Raw genomic sequence first — 22,044 nt, 5'->3', positions numbered from 1 at the left:
AAACCAAGTCTCAGTTAGGCTTTGATCACGTGTTTGTTCCTTAATTATCTTGATTCTTTCACTACTGACTGCCACCTTTCGTTCATAATAGTCCTTACAGGGCCGGATCTGACACGCCGAGTTCTTTTATACAGCCCGCGAAATTGTCAGTTATTAAATTATCCGATAATTATTTCTTGTGAAAATGTCATGTATTACCTTTTACAGCCCGTGACGACAGTAAGATTTCTGTGATTCGGCCAATCCTTGTTCCTACTTGCAAATGCCTGATTTATAGCATTTACGCTATTAGTAAGCGCTACTGAGGTCAATAAGAGTTGAATTATATTTTTGCGAGGGGCGCATTGTTATAGCATGTTTTTTAACGCAGAAAGGGATGTTCTGAATGGGGGCAGCTATGTGTATGTTTAGCCAATGGAGCCATTTGTATCTTCGTGGCTTTGCACTCTAACTCCAAATAATAATAATAATAATAATAATAATAATAATAATAATAATAATAATAATAATAATAATAATAATAATAATAATAATAATAATAATAATAATAATATAACTTTTGCCTCCTGAAAACAACCAGATGGTAAAGTTATGGTCGATACATTTTTGGAATTCGAAGGCATTTAGAATGCTTGTCTATCATCTGGCTATCAGAAATAATTGATCACCATTTTCTCTACATATCTATAATTTTCTTACAGGGTAGAAACACCTCCTCGGAAGAGAGAGAGAGAGAAAAAAAAGAGAGAGAAAGTGGCCGAATTTGGGCTATTGAACGTGAGGACAGAATGTTTACATTCGCATTGACACCTGCTGTGAAACCGGTCCCTTCATATCTCTCGGGATGAAAACAGAAGAAAAGGGTGGGCGCGGACGCCTTACCCTCGTCAAACTTCTTGACAGGTGGACTTTAATACTTATATTAAAATACTATTTTTTAATTTGCGTATGAGATATAGTTGTGATTAAAACTATTAGAGTCGTTTCTTCTCAAGGAATAAAACAAAAAAAAAAAGTTGATCTTTCAACCATAATTGGTTCCAAAGTTAGACATACTATAATTTGTATAAAAAGAAACTAATTTATTTATTTTTTAATAATTTATTTCTGCTAAACTAGCAGACAAATATACAATTTAAGTATTTCAACTTGTTAATAAACGTCTGTAGAATGCTGCAAAATTTTTCTTTCCCATTAGAGATACCTAGTTCCTTAGAAACTGAGGAAATTCGGTAGCCATGTTCTCCCCATAAGGTCCAATATAAAAAATTTTGTGCCGAGGAAAGGTAGATCATCCCGTTAAGGAAATAATTGTATGTGAACTATGAGCAAAAGCGTCTGAGTACTTTCTGCGAAATCGTCAAAAAAGTCATCCCGAAGAATAAAATATCCCTTGTGTATCTTTTCAGGATAAACGAGTTATGCTATTTATGAAATACGAACAAAATTGCCAGAGTCATTCTCGACAAAATCGTAGGGTAATCGTAGGGTAATTACTTGCTCCGAAAAGTAATATACCACTTGTAGCTTTTTAGGATGATGGAATTATACCATATCGTTAGGTTATTTATGTAACATTTATTTATGAAATATGAACAAAATTGCGTCAGGCGTTAATGGGAAAATCGTCGGAGAAGAGTAAACCACCCCTTCTGAATGTTTGCAGGACGAACGAGTTGTGTCATATTGTTAGGCTATTAATGATACAATTATTTATGAAATGTGATTGAGAAAATTGTTCGAAAAAACGCATCTCATACAGTAAATTACACCTTATTTATTTTTTTTCAGAGCAATGATTCATACTATACTTGTAAAAAAAAATAAGCAAAATCTTTACAGCTGTTTTTGAAACAATTTAATTATTTTAAATTTTCATTCATCAGTAAACTACCCTTATTTTTAGGTGTCGGAGGATATAGAATTCGAAACGATAAAGTCTTATAAAAAATTCGTCTAGAATTCGGTCCAGATACGTCGAACAGTATGGCCTCTATTTGAATGCATGTAAAAGCGTGACGAACCGACAAACGAACAGATGGACAGACATCAAAATAACTTTCTCGATATGTGGGGACGTGAAAATTGAAGTCATTGAAATCTCGAATTCGATTTTTATCACTATTACTACAATTTCTTCTTTCGTCGCTTGAACGTGAAAAAGAATAGGAATACAACGACACGTAAGGTGATATTTTGTAATTCCCAAAATTTAATAAGTTACGTTTAATGTGTTGCCATGCTAGAAAAAAAGCTTATGCCTGTTTGTTATATCATTTTAATATCAGTTTTTCACGCTACTATATAATGTAGAAATGTGGTATGATTATCGTTCATATTCATGCTATCTTTTGGAAATATTCGTGTTCCGCATACATAGATCTGTATAATTTAGTTACGTTTAACGAAAGCATTCTTGCACTTGTGGATATGAAAAAAAGAGAGAGATAGAGAAAGTCAATACTCTAAAAAGCAAAAAAGACAAGCACACACACACATAAACGATAATTTAACATCAGGTCGATGTAACAAGGGGTAAGACAGGATAGGCTGTCAAGGTCGCATATGTTCTTTTTCCTGTTCCAGACACACAAACCCGAAGTGAGTTGTCTGCTGTTCAAGAACGGGAAGTAACATACAAGACTATAAACTGAAAACACTGTTTCCAATAGTACACGTATTCTAATACAGAATAAATACGTCGATTAAAGGATACTATCAATAAATTATTTCAATATTATATTGTTTCGGTTCTTATTACCATCAAAATTATACACTTCCTATAATGTTTTGTAAAAAAAATGGGATGGGATGGGATGGGATTCGATGTGGTGTCAAAATAATGAAATAAATACAAGTCCGCTACTCTATCCACCTAACCACGGAGGTTACGTGGTGTTGGCTCTTTCTTTTTAAAGAAATAATCTTCATAACCATGGTCCGTATCGCTTCGAACCTTAAGATAAGAGTTTTTCTGTTTAATTCTATATTTTCGTACGACATCTTAGTTACAGAAGCTAATTTATATTTGGCAGGCAATCTACACACTAGGTTTTAACCAATAAATGCAACATTTTAGCTCACTATCCAGTTCCTTGATCCAACTCCTCGACTCCCCTACTGAATTCCCTCCGCAATCATGCTCTGCTACTGAAAAAATCCCTAGAAATCATCGTTGCCAGTATACACAAAACCGAGCATAATTTTGTTTTTTGCTTATATTTTTATTATTTTATTATATTTTTTTGGAAATATCTCCTTATATGGATTGCTTTCTATTATCTCCACATAGTAATAACTGAATTTTACCTATAAACGTAAGGAAAATGGAATAAATACGAAAAATTTTCAGTTACAGTATACGCGCAATTTTTTTTGCGCATGGGAGTACCTTCCGGTGCCCATTATCCCATTTTTAAGGCGGTCTACTGAGCACAGGTAAACGGGCGGAAAAATAAATTGACACTCTCTTGATGTTACTCGATTTCTAAATAGACCAATTAAAGCGACAAACTACAAAAGTGCCAAAAAAAAAAATAATTTGGAAAGAAATGGGTTAAAAGCAGAACCATAGCATTTTATTTGAAGCACTTTTCCTGCTCTTTCTGCCAAGTGAGAAAAGAGATAAAATATTTAGTTTATTTATTAGGACATCAAAGAGAGTTGGTCGGGTAAGTTTAATGGGTTACGCGGATAACTTTATTCCACCTGTTTCCATTCTGAGTTTAAATATGCATCTTATTTATTTGATTATTAACTTCTTTTGTTTTTAATCGCCTGCTGAAGACTTATTAAATCTGCAAATTTAGTTCCAATTTGCCTAGTCCTTCTAGTCCAGGCCCGAGAGTCTAACATTTATTATAGTATTGCTTTTTTTTTAATGAATTGAAATTTTAAATAATCAATTGTATAAATTTTTCTTCTGGTCTAAATAAACGCGGCTTTCTTAAGAAAAACTATATTTACACTATATACGAATTTAACATTACTTAAATAAATTTTTGTTAGTAAATGTCAAACAATATACAAAACGAAATTTAATTTTCACGAAGTAAAAAATGATTAAATACAATTTAAAAAAGTAAACAGCAAACCAAACAGCAGTTTATTACAAAGAAAACGGAAGAGTAATTCCTGTTTTTATCAAAGATGGAAAATCATTAACGAGAACAATCGAAAATTTTCTGGTATTAACATCGAGTTCTTTCAGGAATGCTTATAGTCTGCTGCTTTCATGATAAGGACATAATTTCGATAATTTCTGCTTCTTTAAAAAGTACGAAAGAACTACATAATCGATGCACGCTACAGTTCCATAAGTAAGTATTAGCTTATTATAGGCAAATTTTTATTGGCGTTGTTTCTCGAGAAACACCAGAACGCTCTTTAAATTATATAATAGCAAGAATATGAAGATTCGTAAAAATTAGCAGCACTACTTCATTCATACAGTAAGAAAACTAACAAGCTTCTTTACACTTTCTTATTCAGTTTAGTTTATAAGATATTTACAACTATCTGGAAATGTTGAAGAAAGATCACGTGAAAGAAAGATAACTCCATTTAGAAAGTAATTGAAATTAATTCCTTTTGGAACATCTTATTTACTCCTGTTGGAGTCGAAAATGTAATATTTTAATGCCTTGTTAAACTAGGATTGCCACGTATGCCGAATTACGCAGGGTATCCCCCGGGGTAAAAGCGGATCTGAGATGGTAGGGGACACATAACGTCACAGCGTCCCCCGTACATATCTTTGCCCATTGTATTCTTTTAGGATGGGCGGGAACGGCGTCCACCCGGATTCCCCCTCACATTTATTCCTGGGTATCCCAAATTTAGCGGGAAAAATTCGATGTTATGGCACCCCATTATCAAAAACACGTTGTCCAATATGTAATACAATTTCTTAGCGATATTTGTAAATCCCCACTCAGGATGTGTACCTTTGACAATTGCAATATCGATATTGTATTGTATTCAGAATGTTTTCGTGTTGGTGGTGGTGAAATTGCTGCCAAATATTATTCTTTGAGCGGATCAAAGGTTTATAACGTTTGTTTAACTCACTGCGAAGAAGCTTACTCTATTACGTTTCGGTTCACAAATATTAGTTTTACTTTATATTATGCTTATCACTGAATCTACGGAGGATCTGTCAGACCCACAAACATTGGGGAAATATATATTTTTTCATAGCTTTTCTTCTGCGTCAAAAGGCGTGTCTATACTTTTAGACAATGTTTGCGAAACGTTGTAATGCACAAGTAAACTTCACTTGCTTCTAGCCTTTGCACAACGAATCGGTTAATCGGTTTTGCTTTGTAAGAGCCAGACAGTCTGCTTGCGGTATAATGTAGTGTTTCTAATTGCCTTTTCGTAGGATCCCGTTTACATTTTTGTGGAAGATCTACACGAACATGGATTTATGTATAAGAATCTCGTTTTTTAATTATTATATCGAGTTCACATAGCTGGCTGTAGTGATAAATGACGATGTAATACTACACAATTAGTTAGGAAGAAAATGAACAATGCTATATAATCTTCTGAACGTTTTCAAGCTAGATCATTCCAAAGCACTTAACTCTAACATCCAATTTTTGGTAAAAGTAACTTAAATCAATAAATCCAAAGTTGGTCCAAGTCCCATCTCTTTCAGTAAATGACAACAAATACGGAACTCGAAACAAACCCTTTATTGCTTAACACCCACAAACACAATCATAATAATGATCATATAGAGAAGTATTAAATATCCGTCCCTCCCTTTATATTTACTGACTAGAATCAAAGCTATGAGTGCAAGTGAGTTTTGTGGGTGAAAAACACGGGATGTGTGAAATTTCTCCGGATTCTCCCGTTTCCTTCCACTTGCTTCATTCCATCATTTCGTTCATTTATCATCATCACTGTCCCCTTTATCCTAGTCGGCATAACCATGGGACGAAAAACTTAGAGGTTTCATTTCATTTTCATTTTTTAAATCCTATGAGTGATTTTAACCTACAATTGTTTTTAATTTTCACATTTTCTTCGAGTGTTAAATAACGTATTTATTTATGTCTTATCAAGTTCCTGAACACGATTCATGTCGCCCTTCAATGTTAACAGATATATTTATCTAAAAGTGATCATACTAGCGTTGAAGTAAACCAGAACAAAAATTGTTCTCACTAAACTAATTGAAAATAATAATGGCAAAAATGTCAGACATAAACGTACTCTAAACCTTTCTCGTGGTTATATAGTTTACGTACGAGTCTTCATCGTAGAAGACCTGAGTTAAATTCCTGATGGATGTGTTTTGGATTTCATGTTAATGTGTTGATTTACGTATCATATAACCTCGGTGTTCAAAGAGACGTTAAATACTAATACAGTGCGAACACACTCTAAATGCACTACTGAAGATTTATTATATTTTCCATTTGGCGAGAAATTGGCAACACTGACTGGAGAAAGTCCGGCATGTGAACCTTGAAACGTCTCCAAAGTAATACAGACAATGTAGATGCCGGAGCTCCACACAAGTTGGTAAATGCAAATGGTTTACATTGAGAACTATAGGCTCTGCTCTTGCGTTTATCCTGCTCATATACACAGTACGTTCAGTTCTTGTGCTCTAAGGAAATGGACGTTTCACTATACAGAAAAACGAGAGATGACTCAATGTCTTTCACTGTGTATCAAAAACCGAAACATGATTTATTTGAAGAAAACTCAGACTATATTAAAGTTACTTTAAAATTGTTAAACATTCTATAAGTAACAAAAATAAATAAATAAATTAAATGAATGTGGATATACAAATGCAAATCCCGCACACCGCTTCTGCCACCAATATCAAAATATATATGAGTATGGTTCAAAACGTCAAGATATAAGTCGATCAATTCCGTAGAAGGATAATCAAGTGTGCTCAGTTTGAGTTCCTCGGAGGTATAAGGACTTTCTTTTCTTCTTGTTCTTTCTCATAATTAAACGTTACATATTGAAAAGATTCCTTAACTCTGTTGCTTGCTGTCTGCTCAACGTTGTATTATATGTACACGAGCACATGCCCTCTGATTCTTTATCAACAGGTGGCCGCATTGTGCTGGTAGAAGGAGTACTTACAAATTTATTCCGTCAGTTTGTAAGTGAATTCATGAAGAAAGGTTCCTCAGAGCAAACAGCACACAGCATTTCGATCTCTGATCATGTATGGGCAACTCTTCAGTAGGTGAGGCCTTTCGTATACATTGTTAGTTACATATTCCAACATATGACTACGGTTCCTCTGACATGATAAAGAAAAGTTGCAATGGTAGAAAGAACATGGCAGGTGATAAATTGAAACATACAAGGCACAGACATAGTTTACTCATTTACCAAATAATTAATGGTAGAAAGAACATGCCAGGTGGTATATAGAAACATACAGGACACGGACTTAATTTATCCATTTGTGCCTTTTCAAAAATTTAGAAAGTGGTGGAAGCTTTATTACTACCTAAGCCTCAGTGCATAGTTTTATACAAATATAGGGAAATAGATACGGGTGATTTTTTAATGGTATTTGGACATATTAATTTATTTGCTTTGCGAAATGTTATTGGTACGATAAATACTGATACCTAGAAACATTTTATGATATTTGTTGTAATAAGATAGTAATAACTGAGTTAGTTACCTTAAGTAACATATTAGATTGAAAGATTATATCCACTTCCATCTATAAACAAAAGTAATACCTACAGCATTTTTTGAATAATTTATGAATTAATGAGCAAGGCGGATTTATGGATAAATACTTGCAGCTTCAAAATGGCTTCATAAAGTGAGTGAGACCATATCTTGGGTAGACAATAGGTATTTCAGAAGATTTTCTCAATAATTTTAATACAGTGGGGGTGAAATGTAGTATTACGAACCTACTGTGAATCTACATTAAATATGAAAATATATTATGTTTCCGGGTAGAATTTCGTGGCTCCGGAGGGTTATTCCCTCTCTCCCCACATTAACCATGAATTCAGCACTGCGCTAGTCTTAATGGAAGAGAGCTATGTATCTCACTGGGTATAATATCATCATCGGGGCATTTTCAACCAAATTTGATGTTGAAGCAATTTGTAAAATACAATTCAGATATGTAATATCACAATAACTCATGCCATTGGAAAAATCCCACCATTTCAGATCAAGAAATCACCTATTTCAAACACCTTTGCTCTCTTTCCATCCTGTCGTAATCTTATTTATGTCGGAGTTCGCCTATAGCTCCAGACTTTTCATGCATTCGGAATATAGGTTTTAGTCCAAGTATGCTAGTAAAATATCATGAAATATTGCATCCAATCAGGGGTAAAATCAAGGATGTTATAAATAGAGGATCTACCCATATGTATCTTCATCCTATTAAATTGGTGAAGCCAAAAAGCAACCGAGCATCGGCACGTCTGATTGGCTACTCTCGTTTCTGGTATCGTTTTATTGGCTACTTTCCTTTCCGCCATGATTGTTGGCTCAAAACATTGCGATCCTATTGGGCTGAGTGGGCAGAGTAGGGGTGGCAAACTGTGACGTATGGCTTCAAGATTTTATTGTAAAGGCAGAACCTCTATTTTATAAGATCCTTGGGTAAAATGGACCTGAAAAGGTAGGGAGACGCATGACGTCAAGCTGTCCCCCGAGCCTATCTTTGCCCAATGTATTTTTTTAGAAAGAAGGAGGACGCCACATATATTTTCTGAAAGTGAGGGGCCAACGTCCCCCGCGTTCCCCTCGCTGTTATCCCTGCATCCAATATAGTAAAATCTTAAATGTAACTGCTGGTTCAGATGATGATTGATAACGTTCTTTCTCTTTTTGTTTGCCAACAGTGCCGTGCCGCGGAAAATCAGCGCCCAGGGCGAGGGTATAAGACGGAGCCCCATACATCTATCAAAGTACTTTTCCCTTCTTTTTCCTTTTTTCAAGAATTTTGCGCCCATTTAGCGCACAGGGCAAAGCCCCTCTCGTCCCCGCACGGGACGGTACTGTTTTCCAGAATTGAACAGAGTATGATTTATTCAAATTTTGTTATTTATTTATTTTACAATTAGAAGTCTTAAGTTCCACAAGTTGGAAGTCACATCGGTAGTGACTGGAAAATCATTCATTTGGGCAATTTCTCTCGTCCATGGAGCCTTCAGTGATATATGTATATAGGGAGAGGTTAGAGCAACTTAAAGACATGGAAATAGGTAACTGGAAGTACTTTCTTGTGCCTCCACTTGTCTCCAAATCCGTAAAGAATAAGAACTTAATTTTTCATCTCCAATTCTAGGCTGAGTGTGAGGAGTTTTTCCTAATGGATCTAGTTTTAACTTACCTATAGATTAAGGGAATTTGAATCTTTCTTTTGCTCTGTCTAAGATCTCAAATACTGTATAGAGTAGTAATTCGATCTTTTGAAAAATGTAATCATTGAACTTTATGCTGGGAATAATTTGTACCTTTACGAAAGGCGAATTTTAAGGTGAAACCGAAATTGGTCGTTTTTTAATGTTAATCAGATCTCCACAATTGAATATATGTAAGCGAAATGTACTACAAATATCGTCTTAGACTCGAAACTACGGATTTGATGGAAATTTCCAAACTTTCTATTTCTGAAACGGTTGAAAGTTGTATACATGTCTTTTCGCTCTAGAGTGATGAAATTTTATACAAATATTCTCTACAGTATGTCGTAAGCTGTGTTGTAAGGCGGAGGTTTGAGCAGGAGTTTTTTAATACTACACATTTTCTCGAACAAGATATGTATATTTCAAGAGAAATCAATTTTGCTAAATTTCTTGACTCGAAAGAGTTATTTAAGTATTCTTTACAGAAAATTAACATTCAGGAATACGAATGATAATTCCCCCTTCTTTTCATCAGTCCAATACTGTAACATAGTTACGTGGTTAAATAGTATGAAATATAGTAGGAATCCTAACTTATGTGGCCAGACTATCGCGTTAAATATAGCATGTAAAACTGAATTTTGTATCCCGCTTTGTCATATTTTCTGTAATTTCTTTATTTTGGCCGTTCCAAGTATCTTCCCCGTACTAGTAATAGGAAAAAAAACTATACCGGACTCTAATCAATCAACATTACTATCTCACAAAAATGTGTCTAATATTTTTTCAGAGTCTTTTAGCTAAAAAGAAAAGATTTCTTATACAACTATCAGAGTCTTACCGACGTGATTACCATGTAATTTTCGATACAGCAACGGTACATGGATTTTTCCTCGCCTTTTATTATAAAAGATGTTTATACAGTTTGTTCACGAGATTACAAATAAGTGATTTTCTATTTGTCCCTAGAAGTTCTTTCCTTTATGTCCAGTATAATTGGACTTCTTGACGGTTGCATCTCGGTCTAAAGGAACATTTTACCCATTACAGCTCAGAGGTAGGGTAAAGATGTCCTGCCTGTTGAACTTTGAGATACTCGTGGATGATGATACTTCTTGTACGATGTAGCTTGGTGAGATGCCTAATTAACAACTGATGGCTTAGAAAATGAAAAAGTCCTCTTCATGTTCTACCGGTTGTTACTGCATTTGTCTGCTGCTTGCTGGTGCTTGTGTTGAAGCAGGTGATACTGTTTATTATTACTAGATGCTTCCAATATAAGCAAATATTGCAAACATTCCTTACATATATAAACCTGGGATAGAACCTATAAAATCTATATCCTACTTCCTATTTTGTATGTTTGCCTAGAAGTTTGTGCAAACTTGCGCGTGGGACGAACAAAGAAATATCGTGTTGACTTTGAACACTAAAGGAAAATAATATTTAGTTATTTATATTTTTGACACCAATTGCGTTCCTACTTTAATTGCAAAGACAGAAGCAAGTATGGAGGTTTCGGAGAAAATGTTATTGCACAACTATGCAACAGTTACTTTGTATTCCGTATTTACTAATTTTCACGAGAAGATACTTTTCTTAGTTATGTATTTCAGATTTACCTCATTATGCGATGACAGAAAACTCAATTATGATGTATATATCTATCTTCGTGACATGTATTTGCATATCTCAGTACGAGTTGTAACCAGAAATACAGTAAGCATATTATGATTGTTTACAGTGGAGCTGAAGAAGTAAAATGTTCCAAGGGTTACATATATGTAGAACTATTTTATTGCGTGAAGTACGTCTGATGATAAATAGCTCTATTCTTTCATAAGGAAACAAAGGTCACAATTTAAATGAAATACATAATAAACTTTCTTATTTATGTCGTCAGCCGATGCGATTTGTACTAAATTTTGGAGTGTTTTCTTAGAAACGGACTATTAAATTTAGTTTTCTGATTTTTTTTAATTTGACGAAGAGTATACATCACCTTTTAAGGAGCATACGTTACTGAAAAATTAAATAATGTATGTTTGAGTTGGAAAACGTAATTTTATAAAACTTCTCCTGTAATGTTTATGAACAACCACTGTTCTGCACCACAAGTACTAGGGTGGGTGCGCCATATATGGAATACGTTCCTAATATGAAATACCAGTCTATTTTGTCTGCTATGTGCTGACACCGAATAGATCTTACGTAAACTTGTACACAGTGACACCCCCAGTCTTCGCATGAGTGGTTTGCTGCCGAACAATAACATAACATTTCCTTTCGTTGCAGAATAGTTTTTTGAAGAACTTGAGTTTTTCGGACGAACATTTGCAGGCCCTGAATATACGCAAAGAGGTACATATTATTGTTGAGTTTGTGATATTTAGATTACATATATAGTGTAACATAAGGACATAAAGATTCAGTACACAAAGAATCACGTAAGGGTGTGTAGGAAGATAACTATCCAAAATGGCGATTTTCCTAATATGGAATACCAGCAGGATCCTAATATGGAATATTTCTAAATAGGTTCATACGTGTGTGAACTAGAAGTGATGAAGAGTAACTGAATTGTAAGTTATAATAGACCTGACATTATTTTAGACCGAGCATCAGGGAAGTCTCCTAGTTGAAACGTTTGGCATTTGTGTTGTCTGTCTACAGGGTGTCCATAAAGTCTGGATACATGGGGGAAAAGCACAATTTAGTCAATTTAATGTTAATGAATAATATTTTCTACATTATATCCGTGCTATTCAATGCATAATTTGATGTGCTTTGCAAGATTAATGTGAACTCGATGGAATAGGTCTGAATTGCCGTCAATTTCAGCACACCGACTGGTAATGCGTTCTGTCAGGTGATTTAAATTTCTAATCTTCATCGAATAAACTTTCTCTTTCAGCATATCCCAGAAAAAGAAAACAAGTGGAGAAAGGTCTGGCGAACGAGGGGACCACTTCACATGACCCCTTCTCCCAATCCAGTGAGGGAAATTGTCATTCAACCAATCTCTAACAGTTGCAGCAAAATCGGCTGGAGCTCCATCCTGCTGAAATCAGTCTGGAAGTCACTCACTCAAACGCTCAATCTGAGGCATCAGTTTGTCTCTCATCATGTTTAGATAAGTCTCACTAGTTATATGTTCATCAAAGAAGAAAGGTCCTAGCACTGAACGGGATTTGTCCAACATACTGCCTGTTTTTTTAATCTTGGTGATTAATTTCCCGACGGCAGTAAAACAAATAGGTTGACAATGAGGGTGTCGAAGGTTAAATTCTTGCGTAATTTTGCGATACAATCATCCTTTTCGTCCACTGAGTACCAACTCGACTCGTTCTTCTTTAGTCAGTCATCATTCAATCTGGAAAAATAAAAACAAATTACTAGAATCCCCTATTTGCTCAGACTTTATGGCCACCCTGTATATGGGTATATGTTTGTGTGTGTCTGTCTATCTCGCGAAAACTCCTGAACTCATGAACCAATTCGAATAAAACTTTCACAGATTAATTATTGGTTTAAATGTCCCAACTGCCGTGTCGTCTACAGTGCTAAATGAAGATAATAGCACGACAGTACCGATTGAAGTAGTGAGTCCGCCACCACAACTACGGCCACAGCATCGCAGCACACGTAGTCGAAAGCCAGGTGGGCAAAAGTACTTACGAGTACTCCGCACAAAAACGATTTAAAAACTGCCTCTACTTCATCACAACGGGCCTTTACTTCATCATTGCAAGTAATTAAAAAGATGTTTAGCTTTCTAAGCCCCACCCAACAAAATCCAATCGAAACAGCCAAAGAAAAGGACTTCACACCACTACAAATTAGATAGTTAATCCGAAGAGTCAGTGAGAAACTTGAACGAAAGTAGTGACAGTTTAAGTGATCCTACTGATGATGTTGACGATGATGAGGAAAGCGGACATTGCGGTAAATTGTAGTTGCTCAGTGCAGGGGAGGGAGATTGGTTAAAATGCCCAGTTTGTAAAAGATAATCCCACAATATGTCTCCCGTGAAAGGTGGAGAAAAATATGTTTGTGGCCATTGTTCTGCAAAGTAAAACTGGAATCAAAATTTAGACGCCTTAAGACACCCTAATCCAGTATGTTTGAACTTTTTCTTTTATATAGTTTTTTTTACTTTATTTGTCGCACGTAGTTTGATTCCCCGAATGTTTCGTTCTATTATTTTTATTATTGGTTGTAACTAGTAAACATGCTTATTCCAAGTCAAAAGATATAGCTGCTCCAAAAGTTAAAATAAGTAGATATTATAGCCTATTACACCAATTTACAAACATAGACCTAATAATGAATATGTCAAGTCAAGTTCGATAATTATCTTTGTACTACGTAAAATTCTGGTATTTCTGCTGGTTTATATTTTTATAATCTTAAGAATGTTATGTAACTTTTTGTGTACTTGTCTTATAGGCCAACCAAATATGATATATAGGCTATAATACCTACAACGCAACATTTGGACAATTCGATCATGGGCACGATCCCTGCTCAGACCACCCATACTGAGTGAAGTTTTTTCTGATTTTCCTCAGTCCTTTCAGGTGTATGCCGGGATGTTTCTTTTCCCGAGGTCTTTACAATTCCTAGACTTATCTTAAGGGCCGATGCGATCTCGGTGTTAGAGGCTCAAACACTACCTTTGCTCCTTTCCTTGACCTAATAAATAAATGTATTTCTTAAATAAGCAAATAAATTGCTCGAATGCATTGCCCATGCTCGAATTATCCAAATGTCGCATTGTAGGCAGACTCGCATATTTTGTTCTAGTATTCCATTTTAAGAACAGGTTGTATTCCATATTAGGAGCGGGGTGTGCCTAATATGGGAAATTGAGTTTCTTTCAATTTCGTAATATTGTAAAAAATCAATAATGTGGAACAAACTTTCATAACTGTATTTTGTTTTACAAAGGTACCACAAGTATTATGATGTATAATATTTTTATTCTGGAATACACGTTTATGAGAAATAAAGAATAAACAAAAAGTATTCCATATTCGGTACCTTTACCCTATTATTTTGGAGAGAGTAAAAGCATTTCTTGTGTGTACTGAACAACTGGCTTTGCGAATAGCTCGGTCTTCGGTCTTCATTTTTCATTACGAGTTCTTGAAATGGACAAGAACGATGCACTCGGACATGTACTTATGACAATTAGGTGCGGTTTAAATACATCCACCGTATAGTACGGACCCGGCACCCTCAGATAGTTGTTTGTCTCAAGTGTATGCAGAACTCTGTGAATGGTGTTATGTTAGTTACAAAAAAGACGTGCGGAAACCACGTGTCCTAATGTTTTTAATCAGAAACCACAGAAGTTATATTGCAGTGGAATTACTGTATTTTTGAAACAAATGGAAAAGTGTCATAGAACAAAATAATGTTTACATACTTTCATAATAATATTTTGAAATAAGTGTAAATTTGTCCTTCATGTTAATCTTTAAAGGCTTACCATTGTGTTGACAATTTGATATTTGGTAAGTTTAAAAGCAAAGTACATTATTTATGGAGTGGTTGTATAGTAAGTACTAGATAATCAACAATAACACTAACGAGAAAACTCCAGTAGTGAAACATATTACAACCTGGAGGTTTCAAATGCCTGAAGAAAACGATATGTGTGGGTGTAAATCTTGACGTGTAGTTTCAAATAAAATCTAAATAACATTATTTCACGTAAACATAAAAATATATCCTGTATGGTAATTGTACTACTTACTAATAAGTCACTAATCCTGATATACATGCAATCAAAAGTCCCTCTGCAACACTAAGAAAACGAAAGAATACATTATGGATAATGAGGTTTTGAAACGAAAATCACATGCATAACTTTTGAGAAAATATTGTGAACTGAATCATAATAGCATCAAAACGTCTGTCGTTGTTGGCAAATATGTTGCAGTTGATGGGTTTTATTCAACTACAAAAGTTTTATCATATTAATTGTCTGTAAGCACTAGACGATTGCAGAAAAAAATATTGAAACCAGAAGAAATAGCAAATGTCTATAACTCCAGGTTTTCGTGTAGAAATTCGAGTGAAGGTGTTATTTTATTTAGATATTGAATCGGTTGCAAAAGTCTACTTTTCCCTTTCTGTTATCGTTTTAGTTCTATGGAAATCTACCTTAAAACCGGAAATGATTAATTTATCACTACGATTTAAATGGGGGTTAACACAAGAGATTGGGTGAATTTATTTTTTGGGCGATGAATGGATTCTGAAGAAAAATATTTCTCGATATGTCTGACTGATTTTACTCTAATACCTGTCGAAAGACTGACATATCCCACTTATGAGACTTCCTGCATTTATGCATAGCATAGATGAAAATTCTAAAAGGTAAATAATATAATTATACTTTCTGAAGTTTTGCGTTGCTAAAATAATACACAGAAAGTTGTGAATACTACGTAATTAACGCTCAGAAATATTCTTGAAGTGCGTATGTTTTCTAAAGTGCACTTACAAGCAGTGTTGTTATTCAGCCGGTTCGAAAGAACCGGTTGTTAACATATTTCAAGTTCGCAGAACCGTTTGTTATACCCAGACAAACAAACAAACAAACAAACACACACACACACATACACACACACACAAACGTAAGACCTAGCCAAGAGTGAAAGAAAACAGCCAAACAAATTTGTGAAAACATCTCTTTATTTTTCGGCTCGCTTGCATTGTTATGAAACCAAGCAACTTTGAATTATTTCAATTCAATGGGCAGACAGAAATTTGAATACGAATTCCGGAATACTGGGATTTGTGAGTATAATGAATGTGATACGTATATAATACTTGTTACGTGTGCTACGTATTAGTTTTTGTATGATTCGAAGCAATGTGTACAAAATATTGGTATTTTCATCCATATCTCGAATGATTGCTTGTCATGACCCATACTGTCATTCCTCAAAACATGGCCCATTCCTGGTGGAACACCATATCTATCTATATAGATATAGATATAAATAAATATAGATATAAATAGATATAGATATAAATAGATATAGATATAAATAGTATTCCAAAGTCCGCCTCGTTTATCTATATCTATTTATATCTATTCTCTTTGATGATTTAAAGAGAATAGATGCTCGTGCGGAACGGTATTTATTGCCAGAAAGAGGTGCTACGGACGGAGCTACTTCACTTATACACATAATCACCATGCCGTTCCAAACACTCTTCGTAGCGCTGCATCATCTTCCGTAAACTCTCTGATTAGAAATTTGTCGCCTGGAATTGGAACCAGTTGGCAACGGCAGTCTTGAGATTCTCGTCTTTTTCAAACCGTTGGCCACCATGCTACCGTTTCAAATGCAAGAGGAGGAAGTAATCGTTGGGGGCAAGGTCGCGACTGTATGAATCTTGAATCTTTTTCTCGACTACGGTAGCGGTATGAGGACGCGCATTATCATGAACGACGATGATTCCGGAGGACATATTCCCAGGCGTCGCTTTTCAATCCAAGTCGCACTTTGGTGAGCATATCGTAGTACACGTCAGTGTAACTGTTGTCCCACGTTCCAAGAAATCAACCAGCAGGACGCCCTTGCCGTCCCAAAAGACCGTAGCCAACAGTTTACTACTCGAGTGCGGCGATCCGTTAAGCTTTTTGGTTTGGGAGAACCTGAATGGCGCCACTGCATGGACTGTCGTTTGGATTCGACGTTGGTGTATAAGATCCACGTCTCGTCGCCCGTCACAATGTGAGAAAACAAATCTGTCGTCAATAGCAATCTCGCTGTTGTCGATAGCGATCCAAAAATTGTCGCGCACAGCACATTCGTTGCTCTTTGTGTTGGTCCATTAGCATTTTCGGCATCCACCTTGCACTACACTTGTGATATCCAAGCTATTTAGTGAAAATCCTGTAGATGTTGGTTCGTGCAATGTGGGAAAGGTCATGAACCAGAGCACTGATCACCAATTGCCGATCACGTCTCAATTTTTGGTTGACTTGCTCTACGAGGTCATCCGTCTGAACAATAGGCCTGCCACTCCGGTTCTCATCGTACACGTTCGTGCAACTATTTTGGAACTCACCACAGCATTTGTGAACCTTTCCTGCACTTATTACTGTAGTTCCATACATTACGCATAATTCCCGATGGATATCAGGAGCAGGAGTTCCTTTTGCAAACAAAAATTGTATCAAACTGAGCACTTCACAACTAGCGGGAGGAACAATTCTCGCGGCCAATGCGGTCTTCCTTACACAACTTCCAAACTACTACTGACTCAAAACAACCACTGAGTGGCTTCGTCAACAGTCTGTCATTGGCGTTGCATGCTTGAAATTGTGTTCCAGCCTATCCCCATTTTACTATACGTCGACGGCCCTTACTTTTATATATATGTAGAGATAGATAGATAGATAGATAGATAGATAGATAGAGAACCGATTGTTAAAAAATTAGAATAGCACCACTGCTTACAAGTTAGTCACGACAAACCTCACCATTAATAATGCACACGTTTTATGGTACGCCAGCATTATGAAATATGGGTGGATATAACCACTTCCACTGCAGCAAACCATGTTCGTATAAAGGCTAAAAATCCCATCCAGTTCCTACATGTAGTTCTTTCAAAGGCTTAAGGGCCACATTGAATGAGTAATATAAACAGAACAAAATAGAAAAAAATAATTACTCTCCTGTCAGGACGTTTGACAGGAATGTCATAAAAATAATATCACGGATTCCTGAGTAATTACTGATAACATGTTCGAGAGTATTTCCCAAAACGATACTGAACTGATGGGTTTAACATGAACGTTGTTTAATTTTAAGTGGTGTCAATTTAAGCACGAGGTCTTTGAAGACTATACCACAATTATTGCACATAAAGAACAAACTGCTATTATTATAACTATATGTATTTAGATATAATCACATAGTGTCATACAACTTCACCGTTAGTTTGAATACAACTTCATCACTTTAAGAATTATCACATTTATTTTATTTCACTCAAATCGTGCATTTCCAGAAAAACTTGTTAAATGTTTACAGCTTCAATCTATTCTGTACAGACTCACAATGGAACTGGAAACCTAATTTTGTCTTTAGAAAACTATAGATTGTTCGGCGTAAGCTCTAAACTGCGATAAACAAAGCCACGTGAAACTAAATCTCCCTGATTTGCTGTTGTCCTACTGACACTTGTACTCCTCCGCAAAATAGTTCATGTAATTGCATTATTACTTTTACTATGAAGCTTCATATAAAACTGCTATATTATTATAAATTACAAAAAAATATAATACGGATTATCTAATAATATTGCAATCGACTGTGGCTAATGAAACAATAGAAATAAACACTAAGCATGCGCAGTAATTGTGGCGCCAACTCAACTGTGGACGGGTGTTCTGCTTTTAAAGTCTGAAAGATGACTGGCATGAATCCCGGTTCCGCGAGTGTTGTGGTGAAACACCAAGGCAAACCTTTACTCACTACTGTAAGCAACAATTGTTTACGAGCGAAATTCAAACACTTTTTTTTTTTAAAAAAACTTTCGACTTTCTTTTCTGCTGCTGCTGTAAGTGTCTGGACAACACGAGACAGTATTGTCAAAATGCACGTGCACAATTTGCTCCTCCCCATGGGAAGTGGGAGTGATACATCACTAGCCAATCGTATTTGTGACAAGCGGAATGATACAAATATTTTGTTTATCGGAGTTTAGAGCTTACGCTGAACAATATTTAGATCTCTGGATATACTTCATCATCTGTAGTATCAACTTATTATTTGAAATATTAAGGTTGGAGGTATTATTTGAAATGCAGGTTTTATTTGAAATAACAAGAGGAATTTGTTGCGAAAGCTGAAAGTTTCGACTGTATGAACATACATGTTTTGAAATAAATGGAACAATCTCAATCCATATAGTAGCAGAAAACCGATTTCTCCGAAAATAACTTGAATCTGTGAATATTCTTCTGCTGACAGTTTCGTAGTTTTCTCTGCTATTACTAAACATTATGCACCATCTGTTAACAATCTAAAAATTGAAACTTCAGTTATTCTCGTTATAATAACAATACCATATTTTAACCTGGCAAAATATAATATATTTTATTGAATAAAATAATCCGGTACTGCATACTGTTGAGTACTTGGGCTTGTGTATAGCCCGCTCCCCCCAGTTCTTTGTCACTGGAACTGAAAGAGTCACTACTATTACTACTACTACTATTATTATTATTATTATTATTATTATTATTATTATTATTATTATTATTATTACTCTGACTACTACTACTACTTATATCGAGAACAGAACCCAACCAACCCCTGCGAGGCTTCTAACCCGTCCGTACTACTACTACTAGTATTGCTACTAACTCTCACCACTACTACTTCTACTACTACTGCTGCTACTACTACTACCACTACTACTGCTGCTACTATTACTACTACTATCGCTACTACTACTTATACTAAAGCTTCCTTACCACAAGATTTACGTCTAAAATCTTGATAACATATGATTCGGATTCATTATGAACTAATATGAATCGTTAGAATCACTATGATTCGTTAAAAATCAGTGTGGGAGAGCGGGCTATACTCAATCCGAGTACTTGCATAACAAGGAGAATAATAAAAAATATTGTTGAGATGCATAATTGTGGTTATTCAAAGACTATTTAGCTTCACATGCGCTTAATACTACAATCAGCTTTAAAACAACATCCAGACGTGACGTCAGATGATTATTCTTGAGTGCGGCCGTAGTGATGGTATGGAATTATCATTTGTATATCTCTGTACAGGAACTAATACAAGACTTTGCCACTGCAATGTTACAACATATTGTTTCACAGGTGCGTATGCAATCCAATCCGTGTCCTTGAGTAGTAAGATACGTCTTGTTTCCAATTCTTCCCGTTTCCTATCCCTTATTTATAGTAGTCTTCATCAATTTATTGCTGTTGTGGAGTAAAATACTCTTTCCATTCAGATTGAAATTTGCCTGGATAGATTTTTGAAACGAGCGTCACAACGTATTCATCAGATTAACAGTTAAGTAATGTAAAGTAATTTTGTCATGTTTGAGAAATCGTTTTCAAACATAGCGGAATAGATTTAAAAAAGACGGTATTGCCTGTAGTGTAAGCTGAATAACAAACCTCTAGTTATTAAATGTATAAGTTCTCTCAAAGTTCATGACCCATAGTATTCCGGCAGAGAAGAATAGTATTAAAGTATCGGTAGAGAGAGCAACATACTTGTATATGCAAGGAATACACTTGTATATGGAAGTTTAGAGAACAAAGTATTACACAGTATTCATATTCTGAGGATTGTGATTTTGTGAAGCAGTTGAATGAGCTTTTTAGTCATACCTGCGAGGATTACACTCAGAGTTGTCAAGTTAAGGTGGAGAACTCCTTTTGGAACATCCGATGATTGGTCAGAAAGGGAGACATCTTTCTTTACACTTCGAGAATATACAATTGTATAAAAGAGCTTTCGTAGATGAGTTTCCAACTCAGAACCTCCGTGTCAGAAAGTTTTCTACTTATTTTTATTTCTTCGATACTTAGTGCAAGTCTGATAAACATCGGTTGAATTACTGTTCGGTAAGGCTAAATTTAAATATTGTTATTATTTTTCATATGGTCAGTTTCAGTTAGGATGTTTTTTTATGGATTGACGATGGACTGAAAAATATATTCAAAAATATCACTTCTTCATTAATTTTCCAAAACATAATGCAATTTTCAAAAGCAAAGAATTGAGTAAAATAAAAAGGAAAGAGCAACTCCTTCTCAATTCTTGGGCCAGATTAAATAGCATTTAGACTATCCAACTATTACTAGACCTAGATATTCTGAAAAAAAAAAAGATATGGTTTGATGAAAATGTTCATAATCATTCATTTTTACGTTCTCTCTACCATTACTCAAACGGACGGGGGTTGAACTTGCACTTATATGGCACCGGAAGTGTCACTATTCATCTCAGCAACCTCAATAAATATGGATTCGACACAAATGTAGGTCATTTTTATTCTCCTTACCTGTCACCCCTTCCTCCTTAGGAGTGCCTTACACTTACGTTATTTTAATTTCAGATTGTAAGTCTTAGGTATCTTTCGACTTGGTCTTAGAAGTAAGGATACGTATTGAGCTTAAACTTCCTGACATCAAAACTTCATTTAAAACTAACTTTGTGGTGGACAAGCACCGTGTGTGTGGGTTTTCTCGGGGTTCTCCCGTTTCCTCCCACTTTCTTCATTCCACCATTTCATTAATTACTCATCATCACCGTCTCCTTTAGCCTAACCGGCATAACCGTGGGACGTAAAACTCAAAGATTTCATTTCATTTTTTCATTTAAAACTTAAAAAAACAAATTTTAAAATTCCCTTCATCCCAACATTTCTATGGATTCTAGGGTATCTTCCAAAATTTGATTTCATTGATAAAAGAACTTTTAAGTTTGCCAAGTCGTTGGTGTGAATTTGGATACCGTGCAAACTCCCAATCAAAGATCACAGACCACAAGATATAATATATATATATATATATATATATATATATATATATATATATATATATATATATATAGAGAGAGAGAGAGAGAGAGAGAGAGAGAGAGATACC

The sequence above is a fragment of the Thermobia domestica genome, chromosome 11 (assembly GCF_964235325.1).
Source record: "Thermobia domestica chromosome 11, izTheDome1.hap1.1, whole genome shotgun sequence".
Classification (NCBI taxonomy): Eukaryota; Metazoa; Arthropoda; class Insecta; order Zygentoma; family Lepismatidae; genus Thermobia; species Thermobia domestica.
The sequence above is the reverse complement of the archived record's forward strand: the minus strand, read 5'-3'. Positions refer to the sequence as shown.